The following is a 26,938-nucleotide window of genomic DNA, read 5'->3' on the forward strand; positions in this document are numbered from 1 at the left end:
AACAGGAGACCTTTAGGACTTCTCTGAGACAAAAGTACCATGTGAAACAACAAAGACATACCCCCACCCCTCACCTCCACCCCCCCCCACCCCCTGCCCCCGTTGAAGTACTAGTCAGGAGACCCCTTATGCAAAGCATCTGGTGGAACCCTGTCTTGCTTCCGCAGCTTTGGGTGAGATCTAGGAGCTTGATCTCAGCCGCGTGCCCGGCAGCTTGAGACCTGTCATAAGAATCAGTAACTAAGGAGATCGCAGTTTTGTCTGTTTGAATCGTTTCATGGAAGGTGCTAGCAAACACACCACCCAACAGAGACTGTGGCAGTGTGGCAGTGTATATGCTGCGCAGAGGCAGGGACATGTAAACATTCCCCTGAACAACAACAACATCACAACACAACACAAAAACAAAAACAAAAAAGCAGAAGACAAATGAAACAACCCCAGGTTGCACCATGGACCGTTTTCCATTGGCCTGAGAGTCAATGGTAGTCTTTCCAGGAAGAGGTGCACATGGTGACTGCCTTAGATGAAAAATCCCTGACTTTTGTTAAGTGCCTGGATCTAGAATCTAGGATATGCTTCAATTCTTGAGTGTGGTACATGTGACCTTTCACCTAAGGCCTGTGATGGTTCGAATGAGAACGGACCCCAAAGGCTCATAGGCTCATATGTTTGGTTATTTGGTCCCTGGTTGGTAGACCTGTCTGGGAAGGATTAGTAGGTGTGGCCATGTTGGAAGAGGTGTGTCTCTGGAGGTGAACTTTGACCTTCTCTCTCTCTCTCTCTCTCTCTCTCTCTCTCTCTCTCTCTCTCCCTCTCTCTCTCTCTCTCTCTCTCTCTCTCTCTCTCTCTGTGTGTGTGTGTGTGTGTGTGTGTGTGTGTGTGTCTGTCTCTCTGTCTCTCTGTCTGTCTTTCTCTGTGTCTCTGTCTCTCTGTCTGTCTCTGTCTCTCTGTCTCTTTCTCTCTCTGTGTGTCTCTCTCTCCCTCTCTGTGTCTCTGTCTCTGTCTCTGTCTCTGTCTCTGCCTCACGGTTATATCTGCTGCCACGCTCCCCATCAGGATGGTCATGGACTCTAACCCTCTGAAACTGGAAGCCCCAAAAAACTAGCCCTTCTATAAGCTGCTTCACTCACAATGTCTTACCACAACAGAAAATTACCGGGGACAAGGAAGGCCCTTCCAAACCTAGCCGGCATCCCCTTCTAAAGGACAGCCTCAAACTGTGGTGCGCTCATGGCTTACTGCCCACCTCCTGCTGAGCCTCCACTCACGCCACGCTCACCTGCCGTGGCTTCTCACCTCCCGAAAGCACATCGTCACCTTCTGCAGAGCTTCGCAGCCATCAGCACGTCCCCCTCTCCTCCTGTGTCTCTCCTCAGTTCTAAAGCTCTGCTGGGCCCAGTGTTCCACGCGCCCTTCACACTCTGCACATGCGTTCAGTTGCCTGTGTATTTTTGCCGTCGGTGCTCCAAGATGACAATACTCTTGCAGGCAAGACCTAAACGTTATGGTTTTGTATCTTCCCAGCATCTGTAACAGTAGTGACTGTCTGACTATCACTGGTAGTGTCTTTGTAGATTATATATTTAAGTGTTATTAAAAACTATAAAATTCACTTTCAAGAACTCCTGTTTCTCTGTTCCCAGTGATGCTACGCTTCAAAGGGACTGCTTGTTTCTCAAGGGCCATCTTGACAGGCAAAAATGACACAGTGACGCTGGGAAGGAGCCTGGCGTGGCACTGTCTATGAGCTTTAGTTTTTAGGCTCTGATACACAGTTGCAGGCAACTTCATATCAACGTTCTTTGTAGCCTGGTGAATACACACCAGGCACATTCATACCTTGTACATCAGAAATATGTGTGAAACTTGAACAAGAGCATGCATATGAGTGTGAGTGTGTGCACATGCTTAGGTGTGCAAACACATGTAAAAAAAACAGGACTTTCAATAAGCTCTCAGTTCACTGTAATGTATCTGTGTGTTACCAAAGATTCCCAGACCCCACCTCTCACTGAGTGGTAACAGTTGGGATGTGAACCAAGAATTTGCATCCCAAGGCCTGAGAACCAGTGCTCTAGGAGGAAGGACACACAAGTCAATAAACAGATAAAGGACAAAAGCAATTGTTGCCTTATCTGCAGTCTAAATGACCAGGGTGAAAGGGGACATGAGAAGAAGTCTGGGTGGTGCCCACGAATCTTCAACACTTGTGCAGCTGGTGACGCCTGAACGGAATCTAAAGCTGTGCGGTGTCAGTAGGAACAGGAAAAGGACTTTTCAGCAGTCTGCACCCTGCCAAGCCCCGACACCAACCGGCTGCCATTCATGCCCTGGGCAAAATCTTCAAAGCTGCTTGTCTGCAGCGGGCTGTGGTCTAATCAAACCTTATTGCTCACCCATCCTGGCCAGGCCTGGAGTCCACATCAGCTCTGATCCCTGCCGCCCTCACCTCTCCTACTTGCTGCCTATCATCAATATTACCTAAAACAAGCTGCATACCCTGGTCGATATGCAACGCTCAGGAAACGTCATCACTCACCAGGGAACCATGGAAGAGAGACGCACTCCGGAAACTCTACTCCTCTTTCAGAACAAACCAGTTATATACTTGCTCATTCACAAACCTAACTACTGGATCACGTCTACCGAAAACCAGCACCAGCCATGGTAACTTTTTCCTCACTCTCATTGCAGTTCAGCTGGTTGTGTAACTTCTCTCATGGCAACAATCCACACCAGAGATTTAAGCCAATCAAATGCCTTCAAATCTCAGACACGGTTTTGTTTTATGCTTGCAGCAGTCTCCCTCCACCAAGGGCCAGAGGGAGCTGTGGTTGGGGGTGACTGACCAGAGGTGGATCTTTCGCCTGTGTTCCAATGCAAACCACCCATGTGAGCTCCTTTCCAGCAGTCCCCCCACCCCCCAGGAAGGGGCTGCCAACAGTGGAGGCATGCTAACACTGGCTCTTCCAGGCCTGGGCAGCGCACCTCTGCGGGGACCCCTGGGATTGGGTTTCTCAGTAGAGCCACAGATGGCCATACAGAGTCAATGAGCATTGCTCACCCCTTTGTTCTCCATCTCCAGGCTAACTGCAGTAGTCACGTGACCTTTCAGAAAAACAAGACAGTGCTATGCAGAGCAAGAGACCTTCACCTGCAGCCAAGCAAATCATTAGAATGAGGGCCACATCCTTAAGCCATGAAGCAGCGAGCCACTGACTTAATGTCGCATTTACGCTGCCAAGTAGGGTTAGACTGAGTCCGCTAGGGAGACAGATGGTCAGAGATCCTCTAAGCTGCCAGTTTTCTCTCTCCCTTCCTTCTTTTCCCAACCTGTCTCTTCACAGTGACAAGTGGCTCACTTAATGGAATTGGTTTTGGATTTTGCCAGGTCCAGCTTTTGCCTGGAGAATAGACCCTAACAATGCTTTCTAATCCTCTTTCTTTTCGGAGGTGGGGTGGGGTGGGGTGGGGTTGCGTGTGCCAAAGTCCCTGAGACCCACATTCAGAGTGCCAGGAAGAAACCAACATCAACCTTCCAGAGCAGCACTTCTCAACCCGTGGGTCCTGACAGCCACAGGGAATACATGTCAGATATCCTGCATAGCAGATATTTATATTTTCATTCATAACAGTAGCAAAATTACAGCTATAAAATAACAACAAAATAATTATATGGTTGGACGTCACTACAGCATGAGAAACTGTATTAAAGGATGGCAGCTTTAGGAAGGTTGAGAACCACCACAGCTCTGGAACTAACATACAACACACGCGCGCGCGCGCGCGCACACACACACACACACACACACACACACACACACACACACACATTGCTTGGTACACAAATCCCATCACTACCTTGGAACAACTTTGGTCCCATATGAAATCTAGTGAAACCAACTAAAAGAGGCCACAGAAGATAGACTACCCATGGGCCCCTGTGAGGAGAGAGAGGGCCCTCTGCTAAGCCTCATGGGAGCCTGAGTTTTATGCCACGATGGGCCAACTGTATTCCTGAGCTGAGAGCCATGCATCTGAGGCTGGCATACCTGGCAAAGCCCGGGGAGGGGGCTCAGTGGGAAACAGCACTTGCTGCACAAGCTCAAGGACTTGAGTTTGGATGCCTGACACCCATTTAAGGACAAAAAGCGGGGTGTGGCCATGCACACTTGGGACGCCAGTGCTGATGAAGTGGGGAAGACTGAGAGGCTCTCTGCAGCTGCCAGGCTGCATGAAGGGAAAGCAATAAGCTCCAGGTTCAGCAAAAGACACTGTCTCAAGAGAAGAAGGTGGAACATGATAGAGGAAGACATCCAGAACCTTCCTCTGGCTTCTGCAGGTGCACATGAGCTCACGCAAATACCACCCTACATATAGACGTACTCAAGCAAGCAAGCATGCGAACACACACACACACACACACACACACACACACACACACACACACACACGGAGGAAGCAAGGCAAACTGTGGTAATTAAAGCACAATGCCTATGGAGCCTGGCAGGCATCACCCAGCCACGTCCTTTTTCCTTTGTTACGTCTACCCAGGTACAAGTGTAAAGGACACACACACACAAATGTTTAGTGTACAGGACTTCAAGCTACCTGTGCATATGCCTAATTCAGTTCTTCTGCTTTGCTTGTAATAGCAAGCAAGAGTTGTAACTTGGGGGGGGGGGCGGCTGGAGAGATGGCTCAGAGGTCAAGAGCACTGACTGCTCTTCCAGAGGTCCTGAGTTCAATTCCCAGCAACCACACGGTGGTTCACAAACCATCTATAATGTGATCTGAAGCCCTCTTCTGGCCTGCAGGTTTACATGCAGGCAGAGCACTGTATACATAATAAGTAAACAAACAAATAAATAAATCTTTAAAAAAAAACAATAAAAGAGTTGTAATCTGCTGCACTCAAGGACCTCCAGGGCTCTCTGTATTGCCATCAGGGAACCCTGGGCAGGGCTCTCTGGTGGGGCCTAAACCCACCATTAACATATGGCTTCCTTCTTTTTGAAAATCAGGCTCATGAACCGTATTGTATTGGGTCTCGAGCAAAAATGACTCTGTGATCCCTCCAGGGAATTTTTATCCTATTTAGAGGTATTTTCTGATCATCACAAAAGCAGCAGAACATGCTACTGGTGCCTAGTGGGCAGAAGCCAACAAGGCTGGGAGGCATCCTACCGTGCAGAGCACAGTGTCCCCAGCAATCAGGTATCCTGCGCCTGACACCCAGCACGGTGAAGGTGAGAAACCCTGCAGCACTTGTATTCTGTGGATCTCATTTTGGGGGGAAAAGTATTTGTGGCTTAAAAAAATAAAGGAAAAACTTCAGCTCTAGGACACCTGCCTGGACTCAAACTATTCAACAAAGCGTCAGCCCTTTGTGGTGTGCTTCAAAGTCCTGAAATAGCACAGGCTTTCACCCCAGACGTTTGCTTCTAAATGTGACTCAAAGGCTGTTATAAAGAGCAAAGAGTCTGTCTTTTTTTTTCCCTCCATATTCACCACTGGTTGGGAACCAAGGGCCCGGTAGCCACTGTGGAGCAGACAGCAGCAAATCTCCCACTGAGGCCCTTGAAAATCAACCAGTGCAGGGAAAGGAGGCAGGGTGGTGGCCTGTCTGCGAGGATGGGAAGCCATGGGTGTTGCCTTCGCAGAGCTCAGCGCGCCATCAGTCTGGCAGAGAGCCAGAAGTTATATATATTGCTTCTTTTAGGAAGGAAGGTGAACAATGGCCTCTTCATTTGAAACCACAATAGGAACTTAGGAAGGGGCGGGGCCTAACTCTCAAGATGGAACACCGCCTGGGCTCCACTGTTAACGGCCTTGCTCGCTGGTCTCCAGGAGACTTTTCCAGTCATTGCTATTTACAGTTTACTAATTCTAGTCAGTCCCAGGGGTTAACTGGCACCTTTTGCTACCAAAAATAAACATACAAGAGGAATTTCAATTCTGGGGTCGAGGGGAGGAATACAGCTTGCCCTCTCGTTCACAGAGGCTTCCTGCTACCCCGAGCTTCTGTCACATAGCTCTTGTCATGGTTAGGCCGGCCCTGGACAGTATGCATGGTTCCATAGCACGGTCCTAGAAGCATTGCCTCATCTTCCATACCTGGATTCTTTCAGGGACCTCCAAGATCCGCACGCGTTCATCATTATCCATCAGGCTGAGGTATATTTAATGAACTTCCCGACGGTGAACGTTTTGAAATAGAAGTGCTGACACATTTGCCTTCTTGTCATGAGGATATATGCTAAAGCCCAGATCATGCAGAATAAAGGCTGATCTGCCAGACACAAGGGCTACTATGCTACACAGTACGATCTACTAAGTCTCTAGCGTGGGCCCGGGCCTCACTCACACTGTTCGTGAAGTCTGCATTGTATGAACACAAGCCCAGAAGTCACTTCGGTAAACACAAGTCAAAGGACAGGATGGACCTGTGCAGACGTTAGATATTTCTCCAGGAAGCCGTTCCCTGTGCAAAACAATCAGGGTAGGGAAATTCAATAAACAGCTGCCTTTGAGGCGGCAGAAGACACACTCTCCCTTTTCAAGTTTAATCAGCGGGTCAAATGGCCTTGGCTTCACACGTTCAGCAGAGAAGCAAGGCTGGTGTGGCTTTCACATCAGGCCTTAAAAGCATGGACAGGAAACCCACAAACTGCAGTTACAAAGCCCTTCCAACTAGATGCCACCGTCAGTGTGCCTGTCAAGCCTGTGGAGACTGTGGTTGCTCTACAGGCGAGGCAGCCATTGCACAGCATGCCCAAAAACATTTAGATAACTTTCTTCTTGAGTCCATGAACGATCTGAAAATACAAATACTGTCCCGTTCATCATTTCACCACCAGGACACAAGTGGGTGCCATGATATTGTCATGTGGGGCGTGGGCGGGGGAGCAGAAACACACTAGTAAGTGAATGATTGATCTTGGCCTATCAGACACAAGGTAAATATCCTCTTCCTCCTCTTCCTTTGTCCCCTTCTTCCCCACTGTCACCCTCTTTTCCTTCTGTCCTGCCCTCCTCTGCCCCTCCAATGAACCATCAACACATCTACTTACTGCTTACGCATTTACATAATTTTTTAAAAGTTGTATGTATGGGTGCTTTGCTTGCATGTATGTCTCTGTACCATGTGCATGCCTGACAACCCCAGAGGCCAAAAGAGGGGACCAGACCCCTTATAAATAAAGTTAGAGATGGTTATAAGCTACCACGTGAGTGCTGAGAATCAAACCGAAGAGCAGCAGCCAGTGCTCTCACTCACTGAGCCATCTTTCCAGCCCCACTTAGATACTTTTTTTAAAAAGCCTCATTAATTTCCTTCCTCGATTCTCTGAATTCTGTTACTAGGTTAAGTATATTATTGGTTAAAAAGAAAAAAGAAGGCTGCAAAGTACAGTACTTGTGAGAGGGTCTGGGAAATTTAGTGGTGGTCCTCCTAATCAAAGGGTTCAAAAGCACAAAGCCGGTTCATGGGGATCATTTCCTCCGCCCTGCTGTGCCAACAGCCTGAAAAAAAAATGAGGCACTTTCCATTCTCCTAGAATGAGAAATCAGGGAAGACTGCCAAAAAAGAGAGTAATAGAGAGTCTATGTGGTAAAGCAATGCTCGGTTCAGCTAGCCTGAAGCAAACCCTTTCAAAGAAGGCCGTGTATAAGAAGGCTGGCCTCTGCGGAGGAGAGAGAAGTCACCTGCCGAGATTAACAAACGATTTAAAATCCCAACATTTCATTTTCAAGTATGAAGGACACGGAAGCAGGGAAGATGGACGAAGGCAGAATTTCTGTGTAGACCGTATGCAGGGCATAGGGAGCTACTAGGTGCTTTTTAATTTAAATGAAGCAGGATACTGGATGGACTTTTCCTGTTGTCCTAGAATTTTAGGACCAGGTACCCCACAATACAAGCTCCCAGAGCCTTGTCAAACGGGGTCTTCTTGGAGATAACAGCACGGCCCACGCCACCATCTCTGCTCCACACCTTCACAGTGGGAATGTGCCAAAGGAAGGAAGGGGTATCGGTTTTGGAGGCATGCAGTGCTTTAGATGAGAAATTACTCTCTCCCCAGCCTGAGACCTAAGGAAACTCCAAGAGAATCCTTCTGAGGAAAGCAGAGCAGGGCTGGGAGCTGGAGAACATGGAGAGATGAGGAGAGGAAGCCATATCTTAGGGCAAGGCCTCATCGTCTTCTCCTCTCCCATCAGCTGAGCTAAGTTAGAGGGGGCGAGCTAAGGAAGTATCCACTTGGTTTGAGGCCAGCTTTCAAAAATGCACCAGGTTCAATCTTAATAATATAAAAAAAAATATTTTAAAACTAAAAGCGAGCGACTCAAGTGCCCATTGGCAGAAGAGTAGGTGAAGCAAATTTATATAGAGACAATGAGTGTCTTTCAGCTTAAAAAAAAAAACAAAACAGAATTCTGGCACATATTACAATGTGGCTCACCTCTGCGTAGACTGTGTGAAAAGGAGACTGGAGAAAATGAACAGACACATGTAAGATGGCGCTTACATGAGGAACTTAGAATAGTGAGGCGCCAAGAGACGAAAAGCAGCACGGTGGCTGTGAGGGGACAGAGGAACTAGTGTTGAACGGACACTCAGGTTCAGTTTTGCCACAGGAAAAGAGTTCAGGGGAAGCATAGAGTGGTGGTGGTTGCACGTAGTGTGAATGTACTTAATACCACTTATACATTTATAAGAGGGGCAACTTCTTATGTTATGCGCATCCCACCACAATCCAATAGTTTTTATTTTAAATGAACGTGATAGAAAAGTTAAAAGAGCTGACCCAGTATGGTGCTAAGGGATCCGTTACCCGAAAAGGAAGAGGATTCCACACAACATAGTCTTAAAGAGAGTGCTATCAAAAATTCCTCTAAACACCCCAGGGCACATCTTTACCGACTGATTACACATCCTTATTCATGACCAATCCTCTTCGTCAAAACTAGAAAAATCTCCAAAATACACAACCTCTGAAAAGACGCTATAGCACAAATGGGGGTGGGGGTAGCTGGGCGGCTTATTAAAAGGGGAAATGACAGGAGCCGCTTTCCCTTCCCCTTCTATTTGCCTTGTTTAGACACATATCACCGTGTCAGGGAGGGGAAGGGTAACAGGGTACTCAATCAACACTAACCTCCGGTTGCTATTAATTTATCTGGACAAAAAAAAAAAAAAACCAAACATATGGGTGGGGAAATGCTTGCACCCAAGCTTTGGCATTCCAGAAGGGAGCAGTGACCAGAAATAGGGTGACTAGGTAGAGCCTGGGGTGATGAAACCAAGGTTCACAGGGAGAACTGAAGTGGAACGTGGCCCCTCAGAGGTTCCCTGAGAATGAGGATGTCCAGTCATAAAGTACAGAAAGATGGGCAGGAACTCAGGAAGGAAACAGGAAAGCTAGTCAAGGAGACAAAGCAGTGTCTGAATAGCGGGGGTGGAGCGGGTACCTTCTTTCACCATATGCTGCGATTTATACTCAGATGAACAGAGACAGGAGATGTGTGCTCGCTAAGTGAGAGAGTGAGGACCAGCTAGGGCTGCACAGTGTATGACCAGACACATGACTGAGGCCAGGACTCAGAGACCAGGGCCACAGATAGAGATGGAGTGGTTAGCAGAGACCCAAGATCAAAACAGATCCTGTGGACTCTGAGTGACAGGCGGGAGGCGGTGGTGCTGAGCTCAGACCCCCGAAGAACAGTGACTGAAGGCAAGAGACACCCGAAGATATAAGCAAAGAGCCATGGCGGTACCAGGAGGGCCAGCAGATGTCAGAGTGTAGGCATCAGCGGGCAGGGCCCCAAGAACGCGAGTGATGAGCATCAAATGCGGTGAGATGGTGGGTGACGACTGCTCACTAGATCAGGCAGTAGCACTGCTCTCAGTAAACTCCATCAGCGCTCCCTCAGGGATGGTTTGAGATACAATTGGAGACTTTAATAAAAATCCTTCACATTTGTAACTAACATTTTAAACACAGGGAATTCAGATATACTTGTGTTAACCGTCTTGTCTGTCGATTCTAACATCTACACACTGGGTCGGTTTCCAATGCTATCATTTTGGGTAATAGTTTCTCACTTATTTACCTCGCAATTTTTGATTGGATGCCAGAGATTGTGAATCTTGCCCACTGAGTTGTAGATAGTTTCACTGCACGTTTTTTTCAGTTTCATCTGTGACCCAGTTAAGGTACTTGGAAATAGCCTGATACTATCAGATCTTACTTTTAAGATGTGCTATGTGGGCCACAGAAGAAGTCACTCGAGGCTAGTTACCCTCCACAGGGAAGGCAAGACCTGCCTATATTCTTAGTGCCCTGCCCAGTGCTCCAAGCCTCTTTCTGGAGGTTTCCAGCCTTGTCGGTAGGCATACGTATCATTTCTGGTTCTGGGTGGGCACCAGACAAAATCACTTCTGTCCTTTTGGATGACTTCTCCCCTAGTCTCTGGCAGTTTCTTTGCCCTGGTCAGTACTTCATGCTTTGTACATCTCCAGCATTTGAGTAGAGATGTGGCTCAGCCCAGAGAGTGCCATGTTGCATGCACAATGTTCCAATCCCTAGCATTGCATAAAGCCAGGTGTGATGGTGGCTCTCTCTGGGAGTTCCAGCATTAGGGAGGTAAAGGCCCTAGGATGGTCACAGTGGGCTACATAGTGAATCCGAGGTCAGCCAGGCTACTGTGAGAACCTTTCAGAAGAGAGGGGGGTGGGGAGAAGAATAGGAGGACAGGGAAAAGAGAGAAAACAGGGGAGGGAAGGAGAGGGGAAAGGAGGGAGGGGAGGGGAGGGAAGGGGAGAGGAGGGGGAAGGTTCTCCACATTCTCTCTCTACAGCTGTCTCTCTCTGACGCACTTATCCTTGTGTTTTCTTGTTAGAACCATCCAAGTACCTCATCTTTCTTCTTCTACAACCTAAAAGCTCACTCAGTACAATTTCATGACACTGGTGGGTTACCCTGCATCTGGATTTATTTTATTTTGCTCTGTTTGTGCTTCTGAGGATCACACCCACAGCCTAACACATCCTAGGCAAGCAATGTGTCAATATACTACACACCTAGCTCTAGGCTTTTGGTTTTCTGAGACAGGGTTCCTCTGTGTAGCTTTGGCTGCCCTGGGCTTGCCTTGTAGACCAGGCTGGCCTCGAACTCATGGTGATCTGCCTGCCTCTGCCTCCCTGAGTGCTAAGATTAAAGGCATACACCACCATGCCCGGCTTTCCCAAGGCATTTTTTAATAGATAAATTTCATGTGACTTGTTTCCTGTTTCTCTTATCTGGTATCGAGTGTATTGAAAATCCTTCTTTCATTTGTTTCATTCATATTTTGTTTGTATGTTAGAGCTGAGTAAATTCCATCCTTGCTACAGAATCTCAAGTAACAGGAAAAGCCACTATAGGTGTCCTGAGAGCTATCTATTCCACCAACTTTAAAGGTCTGATAAATCCATATGCCCTATTGGTTGAAAGATGCATCCCGAATTGTTAACTCTTTATTACTCTCTACTGATCCTTCCAAGGTAAGAGGTTCCAGTGTGTGTGTGTGTGTGTGTGTGTGTGTGTGTGTGTGTGTATGTAAGAGAGATGAGGAAGAATAAGAAAGGAGCTACTCTATTTCCTACTATACAACCATTGACACCACTTAAGATGGCCCAGGACACCAGCCAAGAGCAATGCATAAAGCATAGGCATAAAGATGGCAGCCTCCAGGTGGCTCAGCACCATGCAAGGCAGAGGTACCCTCCGTCACATCGTGCCCGTGTCTGAGAGGTCACTAGGATGCTGGCCCTGCTGGGCTCCACTGCTCTTTTCTCCAGGAGACTTAGAGATCCTGACACCCAACAGACAGAAGAGCTGGGGAGAAGATGGCGCCCATCACATCCTGTTCTCTTCTCTGTATGTCTGCTATCACTCTCCGCTTCCAAAATGTGTCCAGCCACAGTCTTCCAGCAGGCTTCAGGATGCTACATGGGTTAGAATTAGCCAGGGACACCAGCCAATGTCACAAACGCAAGTTGACAGAAGTGGGGGGGGGGGAGGGCGGCCACCCAAGGGAGCTGACCCTGATGGCTGTACTCATCTGTGTCTTCCACAGCCAGAAGAAAAGGTGAGGTGCGCTGACCACAGATGACTCTTTTCTTTGAACTAGCAAAGGGAAGCTCTTGGATAAAGGAAACATGGCTCCCAAGAATCCAGTGGGCAGGGTAAAGTCAATCTCAAGAGTCTCCCCCATCACACTCCACAGACTGGAAATGGTGCTGTAAACAAGAAGCCAATACCCAGTCTAGACTCCACTCTCTCCTGGCAACAGGACTTCCCAGCAGCCCTCGGTGGAAAGAGCCTTGAACACACTGTGGTGAAATGTGTATGCTGCAGCAAACGAGCCTCCATCATCCCACAGCGTACTACCCACACACCCACTAAGCACAGAACAGATTAGAAAGCAACACACTTGTCAGGCGTGTTTCTCCTTTTGCATGTAATAAAACTATAATTTTGTCTGCGAAATATGTGTGGTGTGCAGTAATTAATTATGCAAGCACTGGATTCCTCAATGTGTTTTCACTTGAACACATTACCGCCTTTAATTTACAAAGGACCTGGGTGGTGGTTAAGCCTTAAACAAAACAAGCCAGCAAGCAAACAAAACCAGCTTGCAGAGTCGAGCAGAAGATGTTATCTGGTAACTCAAAAGACAACCAAGCCTGTCAGGTTAAAGCCACAGACTGCATATCTTACCTTAAAAAAAAAATGAGAACTAATGTAATAAATGGAGGCAAATATTTGGGGGAAGACCAAAGGCCATAAAAAAAAATCTACAAAGAATGAACCAATTCCATTTATTTGTGAACCAATAACCAAGTAAATGGCCACTCTCCCTTGGTCAAGTGACATTCAATCTCTTAAGGCAAATCCTGTTTCTGGGACTTAAGGATGCCCTGTAAATAGTGATGTATGTATTCATCTTAACAGAGCCCCCCAGGAAGAAAAGTTCATACATATTGTGTTCCTTTATACTGAAGGAAGCAGCTTGGTAGGGCTGCTTTGCAAAGAGACCCAGACAACTCTCCGATCGCCACAAAGCCGAAGTCGGAACACTCCTGCAGGACAGCACTGGGGGTGCCTACAGCTAGGGTGAGTCTCTATAGCTCTATCACCACTCATAGTAGAGCTGGTCCCCAGAAGAGGTCAGCAGCCCAGGTATTATTAGCTGGACCCTCAGCCAGTGCTTCTGGAAAGGGGGAGACACTAGATCTGACAGGTGGATTTAGGAGCAAAGTAAGTTCCAGCTGAAGAGCTGAAAACTGGCAAGGCAGGCGGAGAATGAATCCTTCCTGCACCTTCTCCACCCCACTGTGACAGACATCCTGTGACACTCAGTTGCTGCCTAGAACTTGAAACAATAGCTGAGAAGCAAGACTTATGTAATCATATTATTTCCCAGTGCCTTTTACATGATTCACCACCAAGAACCTAGAAGTAAATGGGTTACGGATTTCCTTGAAAGTGGGTGGGTCCGTAAGCCGCATCAGACCCTAATGTAACCCTGTGGGTGTGTGCTTGTGTGCATAATCTCCCGAAACCCTTACAGCAATCCTAAGGGTAGATATCATTGGGCTGATGGTCTATACACAAGGTAACCATTGCTCAGAGTCACTCAGCTAGTTCCATGTGGCGCAACTGGTTTAGCTGATCTACAACTAAGGGCTGCTAACCACCCATCCCGCATCTCTAGCTCAGCAGAGACCCCACACACACAGCAATCCATGGGTAGGAGATTGTCATTATTAAGTAAAAGGTTAGCAATTAGCTCTCTTGGCCTGTTACACTATGGGCATCATTAATGTATCTAAAAGCAAACGCATCTTAAAAGATCTACCTGAAAGCAGGATTTAGTTTCTGGAATCAATCAAACTAACTAACAAAAGACTGAGATTTCTTTTTCAATTCTCCCTGCCAAAAGCCCCTCAGGATAACAAAACTACGCTATCCCAAACTGGAAATTAAGGCACCTCTCAGCAGGATAGGTTGCTGAGTGTTGTAAGAAAAATGCATCTGCAAGCTAAGGGAAGTGTTTGCCAATTTGACTCTAGCAAAGGTGAGGTCCTTCCCACTAAACCCACCCTCCCACCCCCCACCCCCCACCCCCCACCCCCACCCCCGCTGTGGCCACAATGTACTGCCCAGTGACTACATGTTGAGGCCAAGGTTGGAAGCACGGGTGTGTGAAGGGAATTCAGAGAGCACGAACTGCTGGGGATGTGATGCACTGGAAAACCTGGCCCTCTCTGAAAAGTTCGAGTGGGAAAACTTCAAAAAACACTGTCAATACAAAGCAAGGCAGACCTGCGGCTGACTTAGCACATGGGTGCTTGGCCATCCCTGATTAGGGACTACAGTCAAAAAGACAGAGCTGTTCTTAGGTCACCTTGATACAAGCTGGAGTTATCTGAGAAGAGGGAACCACAACTGAGAAAACGCTTGCATAGCACTGGCCTGTAGGCAAGTCTGTGATAGAGTGTGTTGATTAAAGACTGATGTAGGATGGCAACCGAGGACAGATGGTTCTGAACTGTATATAATGAAGCAGGCTGGGGAGGCCATGAGAAGCAAGTAAGTAGGCAGCATTCCTCCATGGCCTCTGCCTCAATCCTTGCCCAGAGTCCCTACCCTGACTGCCATTGATGATGGCCTGTGATGTGGAAGTATAAGAAGAAACAAACCCTCCCCATCTCAGCTTGCTTTCGGTCATGGTGTGAGTTTCTATCACAGCAATAGAGACCTAAACTATGACAGTCAATGTTCTACATGTTAGGTCGAAGGCCTCATACAGACTGAGTGGCACAGTCAAGCACTCAAGGCGCAAAGACCAAGAACATAGAAGTCCAAGGTTTCAAAGAACACTAGGGGAAGAGGTGGAGAAAATACCAACAAGCCAGACACTCTTGAGTGGGAGCCTTCTACAGCACAGGCTGAGCGCCTCTGCAGCTCTCCCTGAGGAGGGGAAGATATCACTCCTAGTGCATTGTCCCTTACAAAACACTTGTTAAATAGTGTGGTTCCCTCCCAGTGTAAGATTCAGTCTTTTTGCATGACTCCTTCAGAAGGCCTGAGATGAGAGAGGCTATTATTATCTGCTCCGGGGACTGCTGCATGTTCCTTTGGATCAAGAGATCCTTAGTACTCAGCTGCTGAGATGAGGGTGCCCAGTCATAGACTTCCTCCCAGAGATTACACGCTATAGACTTCGACTTACTTAAGAGTCAGTATGTTATCATAGGAAACAAATTATCCCTTTTAGAGACACATGATCAAAGTATTCATTACCGAAATGTCTTCAACCAGGAGACTTAAATATGCAAATTACACGATCAGAGTATTAAAAAGGGGCACTGATGAGCACGCTGACCACGTTCAAACCAATCTTCTGTCCAGCATCCATCATGCTGAAGGCCTCCCTATCCTGGCCCACCATGTAAACACCACTATTCCCCATTCCCAATATGAGACACATCCCATCATAGTCTCTACACAGTAAAGATCAATAGGGGAGATCTCATAGTCAGAGCAGGACATCAGAAGCCTGACTGGAAAGCACTGTAATCACAGCAAAGCATAGACAAAGCAAATGTGGGGGGCTCTGGGCCCATCAACAAGGAGGAACAGAGCAACACCGACCTTCTGAGATAAGCTTGTAAACATAACCTTCCTCAGGACAGTGCTGAGAAAGTCAGCATGGAGTTATCATCCTTTCAAATCAGACAGAGAGGTGCGCAGTGAGTTATTTGATCCATTCTTGCCCCTAAGAATTAGTACACAGGTGCCGTTGTGGTCAGAGCACTGACAAACATGGGATTGGAAAAAACAGACTTTCACTGCTTTTGTTGTTGTTTTCCATACAAAGTAGCAGTCAAACCTGTTTTTAGGGCATGTGCTATAAAATTGTGGGGGCTTTTTAAACTGGAATCACCTAACGTTGCCTTTGCCTGGATCTGTTCCTTTAAGAAAAGGATGAGCCCATAGCCTGACCCTGGTCTAACAGTGGACGGAAAGCAGAGCCAGAAATCAGACACACATGGAATTCTAGCACCTTCAAGGCTCGACTGAGTCTCCATATCAGCATTGAGAGTTTGTAGGCATTACCAAGGCTGTTAGCCGGCAGAAGTCAGTTCTTTCCTTCTACCAGGTGGGTCTCGGGGATCGAACTCAGATCTTTAGGCTTGGCATCAGACACCTTTATCCACTGAACCATATGGCTGGTCCATTTGTCAACTCTTAAATGACTATACCAAAGCAACCTACTCTTTTGTGCACTCCCACCCCACCCCCCACCCTACCCCTACCCCCGCTCCCCAGACATGTGGGTTTTCAACTGGCAACTCTCCCAATCTTCAAAATCTTCCCTTGATCAAATTAGATGACTTGGCTCACAATGGAAGTATCCCCAAAAGGTCAAGAATCAGCCAAGCAGACACCTTGTATAAACTGGTTGCTTCGGTCTCTTATTCAAAGATTTGGATTCAGTCTGGGGCCTAAGATCTTATTTTTCTCCAAATTTAAAGTAACTCGTTACTTTCTAACAAATTTTCTTCTTGTAATTTCATACTTTGGAAGTTCTTGTGTTGGCATAAGGTTACTGTATAATTCAAATGCTGATTTCTGTACCTCTCCCCCATCTGGTTGCAATCCTTGTTCTGAGACTATTGTCTCAATGTTGTGTAAACACTGCTCCCTAATTGTCCTCTGATGTGCCAATAAAGCAGCTTACAGCCAATCACTGAGCAGAGGAGAGAATGGGGCTGGACTTCCTGTCAGCCAGTGGGGTAGGAATTAGAGGAAGAAATAGGGGATTCAGCCACGGGCAGAGGTCCAGGAAACATCAGGAGAGAGGAGCTGGAGCAGGAAAGCTGCAAATTGCAAGTATCACTGGGATGTACATGGGGAGGAAACCAAATCAGCTTAGAGGGTTAAGAATAGAGTAATAACTGCTCAGTTCTTGGGCTGTGAAGATTATTATTAAACAAATATAAAAGAGTTTCAATTATTTGTGTGATAGGGTTAAGAGAGAATCAGAGAAACAAACAGTTCTGTAAAAAATAACCTTGACCATCCCTGTTTTCAGTACTTGGTAAATCCTAAGGACTCAAGAGATGATGACCTAAACATAAATAAACAGAAAGCTTTACCAACATGCAGAAAGAATTACACTCCCAAAAGGTACACACTGCGTCTCCCCAACACCAGGATTCAGCCTGTTTACAGCTGCAGACCTTCATAGGAAAGATGTGTCACCAATGTCTGTCACCAATGTCTATTCACACTGCACAACCAATGATGGCTCGCTTGGAGTTAAGAACAGAGGCTCCAGCCTAAATTTTATGACCTGTGTTTTTGAACGGTGAAGGGCATAAATAAGTCTTTTTTTTTTTAATGAGCCATAACTCAAACTAAATTGCAGCTAATTACACTGAGCAGTGCACAGACTTGTTACATATCTCCAGAGTCAAGTTCATCGCAAATTGAACTTTGAATGGTTAGTAAGCTGTAATAAAGTTAGCGACTTTGAATGGTGAGATGGCTTCCAGTGTGGCTTGGAACAATGAAAATCCAGTACACAATTTTCGGAACTTGAGAAAGTTCTCGCGGTGACCTTAGAATCCATCTTGCTTTAGCTGCATACAGAGTTTCAGGAGGATGTTCAACTGGCCCAATGGGAAGCTGCACCATGCTGCAACGAGCTACATTTAAGGGACATGGGAATTTTCTTGAAGGTGGAAGTAGGATTAACAGAGTGTTGACCTTGTGCCAAAAAAAAAAAAAAAAAAAAAAAAAAAAACCACCATGACACACAAAACGTCTCAGGCCTCAGGGCTTCACCACATTCCTCTCCCTAATGCAGTTCTCACTCACTCGCCGTGTCCCTTCTAAGGGTTGACATTCTTCTTGTTCTCTGTCTCCCATTCACAGACCACTCCCTTCCTGGAGTCCCTCAAATGACACGCCGGGCCCTCCTGAACCACCTGAACAGAGCAGCATCACACAATTCCCCCATCACTGTTTCCTCCTCACCCTGCCTTTCCACAGAGCAAGGACATGGTGTTATCTTAAAATGTCTAATTGTTTGAGTCTCCACCCATACACCAAAGTTTGAGACCTATGAGAACAGAACAACATCATCATAAAGTATACTACACATGTATGTTCAAACACGCACATCCATTACATTATCTTATATATAAGTGCTTCATGGATGGACAGATAGATGGGGAGGTGGGTGGATGGGTGGATGGGTAGATGGACAGGACTGGGGCGGGAGTCACTCAGAAGTGTTTCTCAATCCCACAGACTGTGTAGCCAGCCAAACACAAATTCATAGAGGCAGCGACTGTTTTCCCCTAAGTAGAATGAGTACTGGGGTGCCACGTTTACGATCTAAGGCAACCTATGACACACACACTAAGGGTGTTTACAACCCTAGGACACTGCGCCAAGGCTGATCTAGTGTCATCCAACACTTACGTGACAGGCAGCACACAAATCTCAGAACCCAGGATGAAGTAGTGCTGCAGATAAGGGTTAGAGGAGGAAAGAGGAAAGGGACGAGAAATGTGTCTTTCTGCCTTCTGCCTACCGCTTCACACAAGGTGTTGCTGGGGAAACCTCAGAAAGAGAACCCCCACATCCACATAACTGACCGAGAAAATGGGGAACCCGCTGTCTCGTTCATTTGAAAAAAAAAACGGGCACAAGGAAAAGGAGCGGCTGGAAGTAACTTTGAAATATAATTAGGGGGGCTGGAGAGATGGCTCAGAGGTTAAGAGCACTGACTGCTCTTCCAGAGGTCATGAGTTCAATTCCCAGAAACCACATGGTGGCTCACAACCATCCACAACGAGATCTGGTACCCTCTTCTGGCATGCAGAACACGCAGGCAGAGCACTGTATACATAATAAATAAATAAATATTTAAGAAATAGAATTAGGAAAAATGCTGAAGATATACCTTTTTCTATAAAAAAAAAAATTAAATACTTTCTGTTCTACTCAGCTCTTTTCCACTGAGAGACCCTGATGTCAGCGTAGTCTCAATATAAGAAGATTAGCCTGAAAAACAACCTGAAACTAGCTACACTGTTTTTGCAAGAGCTCTAATTCCAGACGGAGCACTCAGTCAACAGGTGGGTAGTCTACGCACAAGCTGACCAAGGTTCTTGGTCTCTGTGCTACGGTGGCAGCTCTCAGTGTTCAGAGCTCTGAGCACCTGCTCACAAGTACCAGGGCTGCCTAGGTGTGCCCCAAACTAAGGCATCCTCACTGCGCTACTTATAACCACCTGGAGTCTGGAGTTGTTTCAGTATCACTTCCTGACCTTAGTTGTCTGAGAGCAGGCTTGTAAGAACAACTAGCTGCAAAGACGCGACTCGCGTGCGCTAATGACAGTGACAAAACGTCTTAAAAACACAAGCAAATACGAGCCCACTCAAGGACACTAAAAACAAAACAAAACAAAACAAAATCAAAAGGCCAAACAAGCATGACTGAATTAGTCCTGCTGCTAACATCATCTAACGGCCCTCAGTTATCGGTGGAACATAAACACCTGTCAGTGGCTCTATCAGTTGACACTAAATGATGAGCTTTCGGAAAACTTAACCGAGAAAGTCTGTTTTGTTTTGTTTTTTTTTTTTCTTTCTTTTTGGTTTGAGGACTCCTTTATACTCTTTAAAGCGCCTCAGTGTTGAAAGAGCATCAGGTAGGAAACGTTTTACTAACGTGGCCACATTAGAGATTGGAATGACACATTTAAACATTTTTTTTCCATTTACTTAAAACAGTAATGACATTACTGTTATTATAGTAAAATAACATTTCGAAGGGCGACTATGTATTGCAAAAAGAAGCCGAAGTTAATCAATCACATTGTTTTATAATTTGAAAGCTCAACTGGCGCCAGACTTCAGAGCAGCAGCTTCATCCTCCCGTCTGCCTCTGTACTTTATTCAAGACAGCGCTTTTCTAGTTGAAGAATAAATAAAGCCCAGCTGCACATACAGGGCAACTTAAAGAGAAAGTGTTCTAATAGACTTCTCAGCTAATTACGATGATTTCTCTTTGATCCATCAAAACTCAACAGCGGTAGTGTCTTGAAAGTTAACTTCATTGTAGGATGTAAAGCTTAGGGTATTTTCACACTGTAATCCACGAGTCGGCTAACAATTTCAGTGTGATTATGGTATCGTGACATCTTATATTGGTCATTATGAAAATTGTGTTTAATGAGTCATTCAGCTCTTCCAAAAGTTGATATATTTCATTACACAATTTCAAAAATTACAATTTTGAATAAATATAAACAGCACACTCATGAACAAAAAATGACTTTAAGTATTGAGAAGCTGCCAAATCCACAATGGCAGAGATAAATTTTCCAAAAGCCTAATTATAGTGTAAAGGTTTTGTTTTGATGGCTGGCACCAAACATGTGCAATTGTCCTCTTAGAAATAACTGACTCAATCCACTCATTTCTTTTTTTAGGGAAATATTTCACAAATTGCCAAATTCCATTATGACAGTTTGCCTGTGACTCTTCTACAGTAGACATGCTGTTCCATGCACAAAATGGCGTGCCCAAAAAACACCTTCTCTGCACAAGTGGTTTCTCTGAGCTGCAGCAGTCCTCTCTGTGCAGCCAAATGGCCTCACACGTGCTTCCTATTCGGCCACAGAGTAACTTTGCAAACAGCATCTTTGTCTGCCTACCCCCTACAAGGAAGATCACACTGACAACTGTCCAGTCTCCAGTAAGATTTGCACTCAGGAGTCTGAGGGCTTACCCACCAGCCTTGTGTATCAATAACATCTAAATACTGTAAGAAAAGCAGACTGGAGCTTCAGGACATTTGAGAACATCCTCATAACTCTCCTAAGTCTGTCATGTCACATTTTAATAACTTATTTGATAATAAAAATCAACACAGAAGTAGAATGGTAGGTGGCGTATGGGGGGAATATGTGGACAGATACAGCCACCATACCCTAATCTGGACTCGTTTATTTTATTTTCATTTTCCCCTTAGTTCTAGCTTTGGGTCTCCATTAAGTAAACCTACTGGTCACACGATGGCAGTCAACTTGGGTAAATCTTTTTTGGGGGGTGGGGTGTTCAAAACAGGGCTTCTCTGTGTAGCCTTGGCTCTCATGGAACTCACTGTGTAGACTAGACTGGCCTTGGACACACAGACCCACCTGCCTCTGACTCCCCGAGTGCTGGGATTACAGGTGTCTGCTACCATGCCCAGCTAACTTAGGTAGATCTCAAATTCATCCTGCCTGAGCTCCTGACACAGGCCTCCCCAGGTGAATACAGATCTTCAAGTCAAAGGAGGAACCCACAGGAAACCTTGCAAAAAAAAAAAAAAAAAGAAGAAGAAGAAGAAGAAGAAGAAAAGAAAAGAAAAGAAAAGAAAGAAAGAAAGAAAGAAACACTACAAAAATGAGACGCTGGGGTGGGGGTGTACCTATGCCACCACTGAAGCCAGTTTTCCTCCAGGGCAGGAGTAAAGAAAGAACAATGCGGAATGCTGTGCTGGGGTGTTGATGTGCTCGCCAAAGCTCATCTGTGGGAAACAACCCTGGATGCAGGCGTTGGCAGAAGGAGCTCCATGGTTGTGTCACGGGGGCTCTTTCTTTTTAAAGAAACTCGTTATCACAGGCTTGTTATCAAAGTGAGTCTCTCTCTCTTCACCCTTCCCTCCCCCCCCCCATATCTGTATGATAACACTACCATACTACAAAGCAGCAGGAGAGCCCTTATTAGTTGCAACCCCTCAACCTCGGGCTTCCTCCCTGCTCCAGACAGATGGATACCCTGAAAAGATCTTGGCCTCACTCTGATCAGGGTCCGGCTCTGACATTCATTTTCCAATGGGTCATAGAAAATCTCTGACTGGCTCACCTCTTGCACCCTGAGAATCACACCAGCCATGCAAGTTTGGTGGAAGCAAATGAGATAACGCGTAGGGCGGCAGGGATTCCGTGACTCAAGTAAGAGGCCATCCTGCTACGAAGAAGAGAGGCAGGTACCATCTCTTCCCTCTGCCACAGCTCCTCTGCTTGGTCTTCACTTGATAGCCATTTCCAATGGCTCGCACAAGGACTGCTCGGGCTGCCAAGAATGCTAAACACTCAATCTAACACAATGCACAAGATGAATAAATCTTAAGGGCAATTTCAAAAACAAAACAAGCCAAGAAGCTGCCATGGGGCTTCAAAGATGACAAAGAAACGCTGCAAATCAACTGCAGCGGCGGTCACTACGTGGCCTTTAAACACGGCAAGAAGCGTGAGAAGTATTAGCGAGGGTGTGAAACTGTGGGCAGCAGCTTTGAAACAGCCTCCCGCTTCACCTGCCCTCTCTGCCCTTGCGGCCACACCGTGTGAGCAGAGAGCTTCACAGTCGGACAGCAGTGGTTTGAGACAGGAAGAGTGAGCTAAAACCAGAGGCAAGAGCACAGAACGAGAGGTGAGACTCTTGCCCTGGACTCTAACTAGCGCACTGCCTGCTGGAGGTAACTGCTCTCCAGGGTCCACTCTGCGTTGTCTCTGGGAAACGTGTCAGTTCTAAGTGAGGAGTTAAAGGGGTGAGTGATACAAGATTTTAGAAAAAGCAGATACCACACCCATCCACCTTTTCCCTAAACAAGCTTCAAACCCACAACTCACAAGTGTTTGGTGAGTTTGTTTTTGTCCGGAGACTGTCATGGGGAAGGAAGAAATCCTGTGGGGCCTCTGCCGTTCTACCTTTATAAAGATACTAACATTGTTATTAATTCTCCCAATCGACTTGATTAGCTCAGGAAGTTTCTCTTAACATGGAGTCCACAACTGTAAAATGTTACGTAACTGTCAGAAGCCGGCCTGCCTGTCACTCATGGCACATGAGAATTTCATGCCAGATGGAAAGGAGTCCTCTTCCTGGCCCCTTCGACCTGCAGTCTTGACTCACAGCTTAGTGCGGGGGCATATTAAAAACCTTCCTCAAGTCCTTTAGATATTTAAAATTTTAACGTACCTTTTCATAATAGATAAAAATTGAGAATTAAGGACAAAATAGACTCCCTCAAAATACCATTGTCCAGCTTAAAGAACAGCACATGTATTCACAGTTACTGCATGACTTTGATGTCATACAAGTAAGCCAGATTCTGGTTTGTTGTTGTTGTTGCTGCTGCTGCTGTTTAAGACGTAAGTATTTTCTTTTTTCATTTTATTTTACTTTCTGCTTTTATATTAATGACAATTCTAAAATAATGCAAAATTAGACTGGGCATCATAAGAAACCCAGGTGCAACGTGCAATTATGATGTAGATTTAATAGTCAATTCATGGGGACTGGGGAGTAGGCTCTGCTGATAAAGTGTTTATAGTTCATGATGAAGGCTGAGTTCAGACCCCAAGCACCAACCTAAAAAGCCAGGTGTGCTGGCTGCACATGTGCTGTCTTTATGGAGAGGTAGCAACCGGAGCGCTGGAGTTCAGCAGGCAGGGGCAGTCTTACTGAGCTGGTGAGCTCTGGGTTTGCTAAGGCTCTCACTCAAAAAAGAAAACAACAGCGCGCACGTATACACACACACACACACACACACACACACACACACACACACACGGGCACGCGCACATACACACACAGCAATCAATCAATTCACAGTTAACCCTATCTACAGACCGCAGATATTATATCATTTCATTGGTAAATAGATGCTCATTTTATCTTAAACAACCACAACACCACAAGGCTACAATCACACCTAAATAATGTTAAAGATGTTATATAGTCTCCACCTATAAGAAGGAGCCATACATCACACCTGGTTAAGATGTCTCTTTTCTATTATCTTGGCTTGTCTTTTTCCTTTCAAATTGTGGTCAAAGAAAGCAAACCTCTCTTCCTGTAAAGTTCCCCACTACAGATTGTGCTGATTCCGTTGCCTGGTGGCATTTGAGATGGTCTGCTTGCCTCTGGAACCCATGGCTGGATCCGGAAGCCTGGCTAGACTCGAGGCAAGCCTCCCTTCTCACCGATGGCATAGGCTTCCATCAGGTGGCCCGTCACGTGAGGATTCATGCAATGGGCCAAACACCCAAGGTTGAGGAGTGCGGACAAACCCACATTGTCTCCAAATCTTACAACACTGTTCTGTATTTTCCAATAAAATAACGATACAGCAACATCTTCTTGACCTGCTCTTGAGTGAAGGAACATCATATTTTATTTCCGTTGGTTCCCTTCCAAATAAAGCAATTATGTATTTAGTTTGATACATTTCTGTCACTTTCTTCTACTTCAACTTTGTATTTTTTCCTACTTGTCTCAAAGAAACCCAGTCCGACGCCATGATAACCACAGAGGCAGCCACAAGGTCAGTGTCTAGGTCTATTAAAATCCAGGTCTGCTTCACCGCTGCCATAAATCCCAGCTGGATTAGACCACGAGCTCCACAAATACTGGGCCAAAAAGGAGAAGACTGACATAAAACAGTCCTTTCAAAATAGCAATGCATCCAGCCATGCCCCTGCCTCAGCGCTAAAGGAGTCTGCTCCTGACCTAAGGGGTAATAACTTTCTCAATTGTAAGCTGTCTCTGCTCCAGGCCTTGGCCACTGACTTACACAAAGCAGTAGTTCCTAGAGATTTTCTGAATATTTTAATGGGGGAATTTATTTCACCCGCAACGCAAACACTGCTTTACAATGTCCTTTATGTTACGTTCTTTGTTCAGTCTACATTATCAAGCACTCTCATGCACCTAACATACCTGGAGTATGTTAGGTGATCTCGGGAAAGCTCCCCAGCATACAGTCAGCATCACAATATTGTCAGTAAGATGAGTGCGCATTAGGTAAATCCCCAACAGAGTTTGAGTTGATTTGACACACTATAAGCCAGTCTTTAAATGTTGGTGTTCCACAGAGCTAGAGTGCTGGTCAGGCCTGGCTCTCCGTCTCTTCTCACTGGTCCCTCCATCCATGTTTCTGAGTTCTACTTGATGCTTAGAGCACAGTCCCAGGAGCAGCATTTGGACAAAGGCCAGACTTTTATTTCAGATTCAACTTGGACATTTCTTCCTGGACTTCTCTCAAATCCCTCAAATTCCACTCACTCACACCTAACCTCATTATCCTCCATCCAATGTTTTGGCCCTGGCAATGACCCCAAAATACCATCGGAGCAACTCTGGAGACCCTTCCTCCATCCTTGGTGCAGAGTGGACTGCCACGTCCCGTCTTTACTCCCATGCCTCTCTCAAGCCACCCTTTCTTCTCTGTCCCCTCTTTATCCAGCTTTGTTCAAGCCTTTCTAGTCCCTAACGGCTCTCCACATGCTGTGCTCATACGATCAAACGCTCTCTTCCCAAGTCTTTAAACCAACTGACAGCAAATCAAATAGTGCTTCTCTCTGCTTGAATTCTTCTCCAGGGGCTGGGAAGGTGGCTCCGTCAGTAAAGTAGTGCTTGATGCACTAGCGCAAGAAGTTGCTTTCTATGCCCATCGCCCATGGCTTAAAAAAAAAAAAGCCAGATGAAGTAGTGCATGCCTGGAACCCCAGAGCCTGAGAGGCAGACAGAAGGATCCTCTGGCTTGCTGGCCAGCCAGTCAAGCTGAGTCAGCGATCTCCAGCTTCAGAAAAGAATACAGCCACATGGAAGCTCAAAGTGAGTCCCAGTGTGGTTCCCAAATGAAAAGACAGTGCTGCCCCCACAGAGACAGAACAGATATAAGGTTCCTAGAGTAAATTCTACACGGATAAATTCTACAGGGATGCTGCTGCTCCCTGAAGTTTCAATGTGAAAGTCTATTTCTCATGTGTGAAATAGGCTATGTAGCATCTTTTAAGATACACAAACACACCTAAGGGTAGAGTACAAAGACTGTTGTCACAGTGTCAGTGGTCCATGGACTCATTGCCTTCCTCCTTTGTTCTCACTGGAGTCGGGGAGAAAGGAGAACTCGCTTAGAGGGAGATACACTTGTCAAAGAGGAAGTCGGCCTGCCACACAGGGTCAGCTCCAAACAGAATACAGTTGCTATGACCTGACAGAGCTCACCGCCAAATTACCTGCCATTTCTTCCTTCTGAGCACTAAAACTGAGAAATAAACACACAGAGAAGATCCAGGTGTTTACCCAGGTCAGCGCAACCAAGGAAAATATATCTTAGCAGCGTCTACACCAACATCCCATAATGTCAGCAGCACAGCCAGACCTGCCATAGCATGTGTGACCATCTGTCACTGGTCTCGACAGCAATGCAGGAAGGTGAGACCACACTTTCAGAATCTCACTCACTCTTCTTCCGGCCTCTCTTCTCGCTGCTGGGTTTCCCTGTGGCACGGCTGGTGCATGTAACACTACGTTCACTTTATTTCACTGAGCTAAAAGTAAATCCACTTGTCCACAGATTCTCCATGTCCAAGATATCAAGCGAAAGAAAAATTGCTGAGGGCAGACAGAAAACCTTCAAACTGTAATCTGGGCAATTCTTGTATGTCCGAGGAGACCAGATTTTCTGCTAAGTTCAGTACTTTACAAAAGGCGCCATTTGACAGACTGAGACAACATGCTGCAATCCTTAATTATAAATCCATTTCCCATTACGAGTAAGGGTATTGGTGGAGAGGAAGAGAGACCATTATTTCTCAAAGCAAGTGTAACAGATAATCAACGCTAAACATGCAAACAGACTACATGCTTTAAAAATCTCTGTGGGATTTTAACAGATTGTAGTGAATGTAATCCTCGTGCTGAATAATTAAAATATCTAGATAATATGTTTTAAATAGCTAATTGAAAACAGAAGAGCCAGAGAGCAATCCAAACCAGGCACAAACTAGAGAGAACCACACACCTGAG

General features: G+C 46.0%; 1 protein-coding gene across 1 annotated transcript in view; it reads right to left on the reverse strand.

Moving 5' to 3' along the window:
* Positions 1–26,938, reverse strand: part of PRKCH (protein kinase C eta) — a 212,722-nt gene that overhangs the window by 114,645 nt on the left and 71,139 nt on the right. The gene's annotated exons all lie outside the window — the stretch shown is intronic.

Source organism: Acomys minous (genome assembly GCF_964271855.1).
Source record: "Acomys minous genome assembly, chromosome: 8".
In the NCBI taxonomy this organism is placed as follows: domain Eukaryota; kingdom Metazoa; phylum Chordata; class Mammalia; order Rodentia; family Muridae; genus Acomys; species Acomys minous.